The 10,988-nt window shown below is 40.8% G+C and overlaps 1 long non-coding RNA gene across 1 annotated transcript in view; it reads left to right on the forward strand.

Moving 5' to 3' along the window:
* LOC114050295 overlaps positions 1-10,580 on the forward strand; it is a 27,466-nt gene extending 16,886 nt beyond the window's left edge. The window contains exon 3 of the long non-coding RNA XR_003569980.1: positions 10,083-10,580. This is a non-coding gene — a long non-coding RNA (uncharacterized LOC114050295). The remainder of the gene's footprint in view (positions 1-10,082) is intronic.
* The last annotated feature ends 408 nt before the right edge of the window (positions 10,581-10,988 follow it).

Below are 10,988 nucleotides of genomic sequence, written 5' to 3' on the forward strand. Positions count from 1 at the left end.
AAAGGAAAGGGAAAAGGAAAGGGAAAAGGAAAGGGAAAAGGAAAGGAGAGGAGAGGAGAGGAAAGGAAAGGAAAGGCAAAGCAAGGCAACGCAAGGCAAGGAAAAATCTAACTTACAAACAGCTGTATTGAAATAAATTGGGAGAATATATGTCACAGTGAAAGAAAAAATGCATTGTATTTTTATTTAAAATTCATTTCACTTTGAAACTAAAAAACATTTTAACGATGGTTATCTGAAAACACAACTTCTCCCCCATCCATCTCAAAGTGCAACCCATGCTTGCTTTAAGATAACCCTTTTAAAAAAAAAGAAAGAAAAAGATATTAATTTTCTTGGCTGTGGAATGGCCAGTATAACATGTTTGCTATAACTGTGCATCATGTATTACCCTATAAACCATAAATAATCACCTAGAATTTAGAGGAAGAATTATAGTGTATTTAATAGATGTATGCATTTCAACAGAGAGAGGCCTTAAGGAAAACTGTCACCTACCTTCAAACAATAAAAATGATTTTACACAGGTGAAATAAGAATAAAAAAATGAACATTAACCATTTAGTAAACATCTGCTAAGCAGTGCGGATATAAATACAAATACAAAAAAAAAAAATCCTGCTCTCAAGAAGCTTTCATCTATTATGGGAAACAACAAATACCTATATAATTATATACAGAGCAAAAACACACGAACAAAAACTAGTGATAGGAATGGGACCAGTGATTTCATTTCAACAGGGAACTCCCAGATGAAGAAACTTTTTAGCCACGCAGGTCAGCACCTTTTCTATCATTCGGAGCATAAAGAGTTATCTAGAGCCCTGAGGTTTAGTGACTGACCAGAGGTCACATAAAAAGCATCTGTTCAAGGTGGGACTGACTTAAACTCAGCTTCTTTTGTCCAGAAGGCCAACTCACTATCCATTCTGTCACAGCTGTGCCTCTAAAGAGAGAATAAATACAAATAAATATGTAATAAAAATACAAAGCTTTGGGCTGGCTTCTTCTCCCAATCCACATGCTTACTAACAAGAAGTCTCCTAGACCAAGTAAGGCTCCATTTCCCCCTCAGGATTCTAGGCACACCAGTGAAGGATTGGGAGCATCTTCTTCAATACTATCTGCTCAAGTTCTGACTCTGGGGTGTTCTCTCCAAAGATGACAAAGGACCTATTGTTGATTTTGAGTGGAAAGAGCGATACTTTGTCAAAAGGCCTGGGCTGAATCCTCTCCCTGCCACTGATTAGCTGTATGACTTTGACCAAGTCATTTACTCTCTCTGGGTTTCTACAAATTTTGAAGTTTTGTTATTGATGGATCATTGCATGGTATGAAGGAAATCATTCTGATCTCAAGGGAAATCTTGGTTCAAATATTGCTTGTAACACTTACTAGTTGTGTAACCATGGACAAGTTACTTAACTCTCTGAGCCTCAGCTTCTGTATTTGTAAAGATTGGGATAATAATACTTATAGTTCCCTATTTTTGAGGATACATTAAGATAGTATAGGCAAAGTGATTCATGAATCCTGCAGTTCTATGTAAATCAACTATTATTATCAATCAATTCACAAGCATTTATTAAGTCCCAACTATAAGCCAGACATTCAACAAAATAAGACAGTCCCTATCCCCAACAGGCTTATATTCTATTGGGGGTGTCAGAGGAGTTTAGATCATAAGGGATGATATTAAAAGGTTTTTAGGTATAAAGGGAAATCTTATGAAACCCAAAAATTAATTTATTACAGTAAGTTGTTCTTATTATAATAAACCAAATATAAGTGCTTATAAAAATGTGGCACCAACCAGACCCCGTACTTTCAGGCTCTTTTGTGGCTAACTAGGACACACATAATAAGATTAGCTGGCTGGGGTTAGGAGTGTAGTTTGTGGCTAAGGATTCCAGTTCCCTGTTTGAAATTAAGTGGCCCACAAAGGGTTTGAACCTATAATCCTGGCCTCATTAAATTATGCTTTAACCGAGTAGTGCACACTTATGTGGGTCTAGACCCACATTTAACATATCACCTTTAACCAAAGGAGACACATGACTGCTGAGTGCCCTGCGTGAGCCAGTAGAAGATTTTAATACTGAAAGAGGTCATAAAGATCTATGAGTCTCATCTACACCTCAATAGGTATAGATGTAGAGTAGACACCCTGCCTAAGAACTTCAGTAGTAAAATAGGAAAGTCAAGAAACTTTAATTTAAAGTGAAGAGCAGAAAGAAAGTAACAATCTGGGAGAAGAGATTGTTTCTTTTCTGTTATTGTATCCCCAGCCCCTCCCATAGTACTTGACACATAGTAGACATTTACTAACATACAGGAATATAGATAAGGACCCTAGAGATCACCAAAACCAATCCCCTCATTTTACAGATGAGGAAACTGAGGCATAGAGAAGCGATTAAGGATTTGCCCAGAGTTACAAAACCAGTTAAGTGTCTAAAGAAGGATTTGAATGCAAGTCTTAATGACTCTAAGCCCAGTGCCCTATGGACTATGACATGCTGTGGATTGCTAAATTGGATTGAATACCTAATGCCATCTTCCCAGTATGGAATAGGGGAAGATAAAGCTGTTCCAGATATGTACCACAGAGAGCAAACCAGAGACTAATGAGAACCAGAAGGTTTTTAGCTTAGAATGGATCTGTGGTCTGCAGGAAATCCCTAAGTCTAGATATTGAGAACGAATAAAGAGGTGGTGATCAATCCTCTGTTAATTTCCTAGTGAGTGAAATGGTTATGGGATAAAGGAAAAAAGCTTAAAAATGAAAGAACTGCATAGGGGGAAAGATATTGTGAGATCAAGTTTTTATTGAGAGCAACAGAAGTCAGGCGGCAGAATGCAGATAGATTTTGGGTGAGAATAGGTCCAGTGAAAGGGATAGTGTTTTTTATTTTATTTTATTTTATTTCTTTAGAGACAGGGTAAAGGCCAGTGTTAGGAAAAATAATAGGATCAGTGAACAGAGATCAGTTAACTTTAAGTTAAGTATGTAGATGGTTTTAGGCAAGCATTGGTAAGAGGAATAAGAGTTTAGATTAGAGTTAAGAAAGGATAGTCTTAATATTTTCGAGCTAGATTTTAACCTGAAATTGGCCCCTGACTAATGGCATCAGACAAGGAAGAGACTGGTCTTTTGGAAAGCTATAAAGCACATGCGCGTGCAAAGTGTGACTGCAAAGCAATGGGAGGGAATCATGAGATATGCAGGAAAACAAGTCTCATGACTTTATAGTCCTACTTTCCTGAGTGTGTGAACCTTAAAAAAAAATGATTTTCACACTTCAGGCAAGGCCGAGAAGGGTTTCAAGCAGAGGTTGGGTGACCCCTTCCTTGTTGTGTATGTTACAGGGGCCATTCTTTCTGTCTGGGTTGGACAAGATGGCTAACAGTCTCTTCTAACTGCCAAATTCTGTGATTCTATGTTACTACAATTCCCAATCCAAACTTTACTCTGAGTTTAACTTGAATTGTGCTGAACAGACAATCCATTAATTAATAAGTATTTATTAAGCACCTACTGTATGTGTGTGCTAGACAGTCTGGCAAAGTAGATCAAAGTCTGGCTTTAAAGATAGGAAGCCCAAGATTAAAGTCTTGTCTCTGACACACACTAATATGTAACCATGAGAAAGTCAGTAACTTCTCAGTGTCCCAGGGAACTTTATAAGACATAATTTACCGAGGAGTTACGGATCTGAATCAGTGGTGGGAGTTTCTACTGGAATTCCCTACCCAGAAATCGTATGTCTAGCTGTCCCTTCCTACCCCTCCCCCGCCACAATCTCACCTATGTCCTTTCTTCCTTTGATACTCTGGATTACTGAAGGAATGCCATGCACTTGAGCAGTAGTATACCTATTGTTGTCTCTGGGACACACAACTTACAAATGGAAATGAATGACAAGAACCAAGGCCAATCACAGTTCTCCTCTGATCTGTCCACCTTCCTCATACCGTCCTGGTTGTTGACCTGCATTTTTCCCCCAGCTCCCCTGAAGTCATATTTAGCTCATCGTTGTTTGCTTTCCCATCTGTCACAGAGTTATTCATGGCTGAGTTTCCTATATGGATTCTCCTTTTTGAATTTGCTAGCACCCTACCTTTGTCAATCTCAGGTACTCAAAACAAAGTTTTCATTGAGAATATGAAAATAAAATGACACTCAGGATGATGCCACATTGGTTTTTAGAGGGTCTACTATTTGGGAAAGGGGTGGGAGATTGGAAAAGCTATAGATGAGTTTAGAGATGAGGCTTTACTTACTTTGTATATATCATACATATGTATACGTGTGTATATGTGTATATACACACATCTACATGCTTAGATGCACACAGTGTTGTCTACCCTCAACACGTTCCTCAATGATACGGACTGTTCTGTTTTTGTCTTTGTATGCTCAGCCACTACGGTGCCTGGTATATAGTAGGTACTCAATAAGTATTGATTAATGGATTGCTATTGACCTAAGTGAAAATAGTTTTAACTGATCACTCTGATTTATGGGGATATTTTGAAAGGAACCATGAAAGGAACCATTCATGTCTCCTCTTTCTCACAATACTAATCAAAACCTACCCCATCCATACCATCTCAACCTGTGTGATTATTGTCCATGCCCTACCATTAATCATAGCAGTTTAATGATCACTGGCGGTAGTAGTAAAAGGATGCAAAACTGGGATGTCTTTTAGCATCATATTCTCTGGTACAGACCCAAGGAGATCAAGTATGTAAATATATGTGTGGGGAAAGGTTGCTGGTCAGGGATTCATTTGGATCCCCCCAACCCATTTGATAAAATTACAGGCTATAAGGGGCAGGTAATGGAGAGAGAGGGGGTGTTCAGATGATTCCCCTTTCAGATTGGAGTGGTTGCATTTACAGCTTGTAAAGGGCACGAAACCTTGAGTGCCTCACACCCTGAATGAACTATTCACAACTTACAAATGGTAAAAAAAATGGGAGTGGCCCATTTACCCTTTACAAAGGTTCATCCCTTTCATATTTTAGGGGGAGGGAGTCAGTGAAAAGAAAGTGTACGGTTTTGTCTCCTTCAGGAAATGTGAATATGTTTCTCAATCAACCTGATAGAATAACAGGGTGGCTAGCCATTGGCCGGCTGAAGAGTCAGATGCACACCTGATGACCTTAAGACATGAGTAAGAGGTGAGCAGGTCATTTTCTCTCTTAGTTAAGAACAGGGGTGGGGAACCGTGGCCCTCTGGGTCCTCAAGTGTGGCCCTCTGACTGAATCTAAACTTCACAGAACAAATCCTAAAGGATTTGTTCTGTGAAGTTTAGATTCAGTCAAAAGATCACATTTGAGGACCCAGAGGGCCACAAGTGACCTCAAGGCTACAGGTTCCCCACCCCCGGTTAAGAAGAAAGCCAACTATGGAAGAACATCTCAACTCTTAAGATGAATTTGTTCTGTGTACCTCAGTTCCAGAATAAGAGGAGGAGGAGACAGTAGAATATTTTACCTCCCCTCTAAGCGGCAACAGCTTCTTTCACTGGAACAACTCACATAGTATCTCACAGCATGCCTGGCAGAGAGTGGGCCCAGGGAGCTAAAGTGGGGCACCACAGAAGCCGCATGCAGAGACCATGGAAAGGGGTGAAGGAAGGAAGAAGTATTTATAAAAGGCCTACTGTGTGCTAGGCACTGTGCTGAGTGCTTTTACAAATATCTCATTCGATCCTTAGGAGAAAGAAGGGGCTATTATCCCCATTTAAGGAAACTGAAGGAGACAGAAGTTAAGTGATTTGCTCAGGGTCACACAACTAGTAAGTATTTGAGGGCAGATTTGAACTCAGGTCTTCTTGACTCCAGGCCTAGTTCTCAATTCACTGTGCCACAGTACATTAGGGCCATACACTCCAGAGGTGCCAGATGCTTTGGTAACATAGGTTTTCTCATGTGTGGATCTCTACTTTTCAATGCCTTATCCCGTAAGTGATTTATCCTTCGTCACACAGCCCACATGTGTCAGACACGGCATTGGAACCCAGGCTTTCCTGACTCTCAAGCCAGCTCTGTATGAAACCTTAAAGCTCTTTGCAGACCTTAAAACATAATATAAATGTCAGCTTAATACACTAGAGTAACAGACTACAACTAGAATTTCCCTATTTTAATCAATTCTAAACTTCCCAAGGGCAGGGATTATGTCTTATCTAAGCTTTTCATCTCTCTCCATGCCTAGAAGAGAGGTCTGCATAGAAGAAACATCTGATTCAATAAGTATTTATTAAGTGCCTACCGTGTACAAGGCCAGGCTCTTGAAGGATTACAGAATTTATTTTGGAGGTTCTGCAACACACTAGAGGTTTATGTATTTAACACAATGTCATCCACAAAGAGGAACATCTGGAAGATTCCTCTCCCCCCTTCCCTCCCATTTATTAGGAATCCTTATCTTTGACTTAGAATCAATATTGGATCTCCTCTTTGTCAGTCATGATATCTTCAGTGAGCATTCATGTCCTTGTTTTGTCTTGTTGTTCAGTCGTTTTTCAGTCATGTCTGACTCTCTGTGGCCCTATCTGGGGTTTTCCAGAAAGAGGTACTGAGTGGTTTGCCATTTCCTTCTCCAGCTCATTTTATAGATGAGGAAACTGAGGCCAACAGGGTGAAGTGACTTGCCCAGGGTCACACAGCTAGTAAATGTCTGAGGCCGGATTTGAACTCCGGAAGATGAGTCTTCCTGACTCCAAGTCCAGCACTTTATCCATTGTATCACCCAGCTGCCCCAGCACATAGGTACAGGGCAGAACCCAGACCTCCCATGTGGCAGGTGAGAATTCTACCACTGGATCACCCATTCAGGGTCTTGATATTAATAGTAAGATCATGGAACCACTGTTATGTCTTTTGAGATATATAATCTTGATACAGGTATAGTAGACACCTGGTTGGAGAAGAGCCTTGACCTGTAAATAAACAATGAGTTGGACCCAGAATTGAATCGAAAAATGAGGTGGGCTGCCTTGGAGAAACCACACAATGCTTTTAAAGATACCAAGTTTCTCCTTGAAACAAAAGCCCATTCTTAACAACAACAATTTTTCGATGATGTTGTATGGCTAAGAGTCAGTGTCTAAAGAATTAAACTAGAGCATCACTTGAATGGCAAAGGAGGGATGCGGTAGCCAGGAGCAGGATGCAACCAGTTCAGGGGAGCTCCGCCCTAGAAATACCAGAATGCCGTGTGGGGCTGCTCCTTGTTCCCTTGTTCCACAAGGGACCCAAGATGTTTTGAATCTCCTAAGCCAATGAATCTCAGTGTCAGATCTCCACCATCTCAGAGGAGATGTTACTGAGTCATGGTGGTAGACAGAGACTCTGGAGGGAGCAATAGGGAACAAGGAACATTCAACAGGTACACAGATTACCAGTTCTAGGTACACGCCCCATGCAGAGGGGAAAGGGAGCTCCCTGGCAGTACCAGCCTCTTAGGAAGAAGAAGATCTTAAATGTGGCCCTTAGGGCTGGAAGGGTGAAAGTGTGGCAAGGAATTAAAGTGACAATATGGGAAGCAAAAAAAAAAAAAGAAGAAGAATTTTGTCTTACGCCATTATCATTCAGATTCTGCAGATTCAATGCACAAGGTGTGGCCTGTCTAGCACCTTCAGGAACATTTCCCTAAAGGAGGAAGTCCAAGGCCTCAGGGTATATGGTAAAACCTAACTGCTATATAGTTCTCTTGGAGAAGCAAGCGCTCACATGGAGGTCAGAAGAAGCTACATAAGATCACTCTTCAGGTCTCTCTGCAGAACTTTGAAATCAATTTTGAGACATGGGAGATGCTGGCACAGGACTGTCCAGCATGGTGTGCCCACATCAAAGGTGCCGGGCTCAATGAGCAAAGCAGAATTGCAATAGCTCAGAAGAAACGTGAGATGTGCAAATTTAGAGACATCTCCATTCCAAATGTTTATGTGGAGGCAGCTCTGGGGTGGGGTCACAATAAGGAGTTATAGGGGGGCACCCCCAGGACTGATCATAGCTTAGAACTACTCCCCAAACTTCACCAGATCCATGTACACCTGGTGCTTGGCATGCTGAGCTATGGGTTACACAATATAAGCCTGGTGGCCTTTTAGGGTTATTTTCATTTATATGATTGTAGTTCTTGTGAAGGAGCCAACAAGCACTTATTAGGCACTAACTACTGTGTGCCAGATACCATGCTAAGCCCTGCTATCTATATAATTCTGGGTCTGTTTACTTTACTCTGCATCACTTTATACTGTTCTCCCATGTTGCTCTGAATTGTTCATAGCCATTTTTTATAGCACAAGAGCCTACTAATACATAATACTAACAGCTAACATTTACAGAGCACCTACTACGTGCCAGGTACTGTTCTAAGCACTTTATAATTATTATCTCATTTGATCCTCACAACAACCCTGGGAAGTAGGTGCTATTATTATCCCCAATTTACAGATGAGGAAACTGAGGCAAACAGAGGTTAAGTGACTTCCTCAAGGTCACATAATTAGTAAGTGTCTCAGACCAGATGTGAACTCAGGTCTTCCTGACTCCAGGCCCAGGGCTCTACCTACTGCACCCCGAGCTGCTCACATTCATAGATCATAATTTGTTCATCTGTTCCCCAATTCATAGGCATTCACTTTGTTTCCACTTTTCTGCTTCCATTTAAAAAAAAAAAAAGAAAGCATTGCTCCAAATATTCTGGTATACATGAGACCTTTGTTTCTGTCTTTGGCCTCCTTGGTGTATGTATCCTTGGGCCTCATTTTGAGCTGGGTCCATCACCAGCTAGTTAGGTACCAATCCCCTTAAGGAGCTCAGGGTGAAGTTTGATATGAAAGATTTGTTTCCAGCAATACCTGTGGCCTCCAGCAGATTTGAAGATAGAACTTAACAAAGTGGAGTGCTTATCCTAACTGAAGTAGTCACTCATCTGTGCTTCATTGCCTTTTCCTGTCACACCAGCATGACAGCACTCAGGGTGGAGCTGGGATAAGTGGTTCCCTGTCCTTTGATAATATGAGATGGGGCCTGCACTCTGCTCACAGTCATTTTCAGCTCCATCAAGGGTGGCACGAGACATCTCTGTATTCCCAGAGATTTCTAAACTGTGGTTCATATATTCTATTATGCACTCAACCCATCTTGTCCTTTTGGAACAGATTCACCAGGGAGTACAATTGGCCGCCCACTGTCCTGTTTCTTTCTTTCCGCGCTCTAGACTGCCACTTTGTTTTTAGCCTGAAAACTGCTTTGCCTAACCCTCCTCCTACTCCCTAGTCATTTAACATCCTTCTTATTTAACAGCTAGTCCACAGTCCCTTCTTTGCTCTTAACACTCATGTTGATCATTTTACACAACTAGCTATTGTGAATGCTACCTGGTACATTTTCAGTTCTATGGAATTACAGGGACTTTTACAATATCATCTATTTTATCCTTCTATCAGATGAAAATCCATGCCCTTATTATACATTTCTGCTAAAAAGAACCTTCCTTCATCTCCCTGAGTCAGATATAATCAGGGGTGTGCTCATAAATGTTTAACAACCAGCCCTTAAAAAAAAAAGTATGAAAGATACACTTTCAATTTTAATCTGCATTATTAACATTTTATGAAGTCTATACAATCAATGAGCCAATAAAACAAGCCCTAATTTGTAGCATTTGCTCCAAGATATAAGTGATCACACTGAAATTTTAACAATCTCCTTGGCAGGTATGAGCTGGCTCCAGCACATCTGTGTGCAAAAGAGATACAAATACTCAGGTTCAAAGAGGCCAAAGAATTTTAAAGAATTATAGTCTCCTTTCAAAAAAAAAAAAATCCTCTTTATCATGAATTTTCTGACCTTACCTATCCAATAGCTTCAAGTTATCTTGAAACAATCTCTTCTACTGGTTGCTGACCAGGGATTTTCATGGCCTTGAACTCCCCTAATAAGAAGAAGCCCTTTGATCACCAAAGTCCTGGTTAGGAGAGATTCTCTAACTCACCAGCTCTCACACAAAATCATTTCTTGGTTTCTTGCATGCTTATGCTTCTCTTCATTGTAGGTGAGGACAACAACCTTTGCCGGGGTCATACTCTCACTTAGTACACCACCACCAGCTGACTCATCACCTCTCAAACAACGAAAGCCAAGAAAAAAACAGAAAAGCCCATTCTGGCAGATATAACATCTCAAGCTTCATAATCTGCCCTGGACTGGCTCTAATCTGGTTTGGGTTTCTGCTGTTTGAGTCCCCAGAAGAGTGCTGACTCACTGTTCCCCTTTAGACTACCAGCATCAAACTCAAATAATAATGAAGGCCAGTAGGCCTTACATAAGGATCCTTGTGGGCTGACTTACTGACTTGTTGACTTAGAGAACCACACATTTGTGTATTTCTCTTTTTTTAATATATAAACACATTAAAATCAGATAGGAACTATATTTTGATCTGGTTTCGACTGGTTTCAGGAGTGTTGTGGCCTGCATGTGGCCTGCTGGCTTCATGGGTGTCTCCTCTGCGTTGGACTGAGCAGCGCCACATCTCCCCCTCGTTACTAGACATCCTTGGGTTTGATATTTTTTTTTTTTGGTTCTCAGTAAGTACTTACTGGCAGCAATATTAGTCACTAAAATAGCAATTTTTATAATGGCTCTGAGGCAAATTTGGGTACCTCAACAGCCCATGTACAGCATCTTCTATGTATTACCTCTAAGAGAGGACACAAAATCGTCATCATGGAATTTACAGCCCTCCACAATACCTCTCCTGATTTATTTCATAGAACTTTCTTTTACATACTCTTCACTCACGTCAAAAAGGTCTACTACCTCTTCCCCATTCATTACGGTCCATCTCGCATTTCTGGGGCTTATGCATAAGGGGTCCCCCATGTGTGAAATGAAGGAGCCTCTCTCTTCTCCTCTGTCTTATACAATCCCTAGCTTCCTTCAGGTCCATGCAGCTCCC

This window comes from Vombatus ursinus, unplaced genomic scaffold (assembly GCF_900497805.2).
Source record: "Vombatus ursinus unplaced genomic scaffold, bare-nosed wombat genome assembly UNPS02014799.1, whole genome shotgun sequence".
NCBI classification, from domain to species: Eukaryota; Metazoa; Chordata; class Mammalia; order Diprotodontia; family Vombatidae; genus Vombatus; species Vombatus ursinus.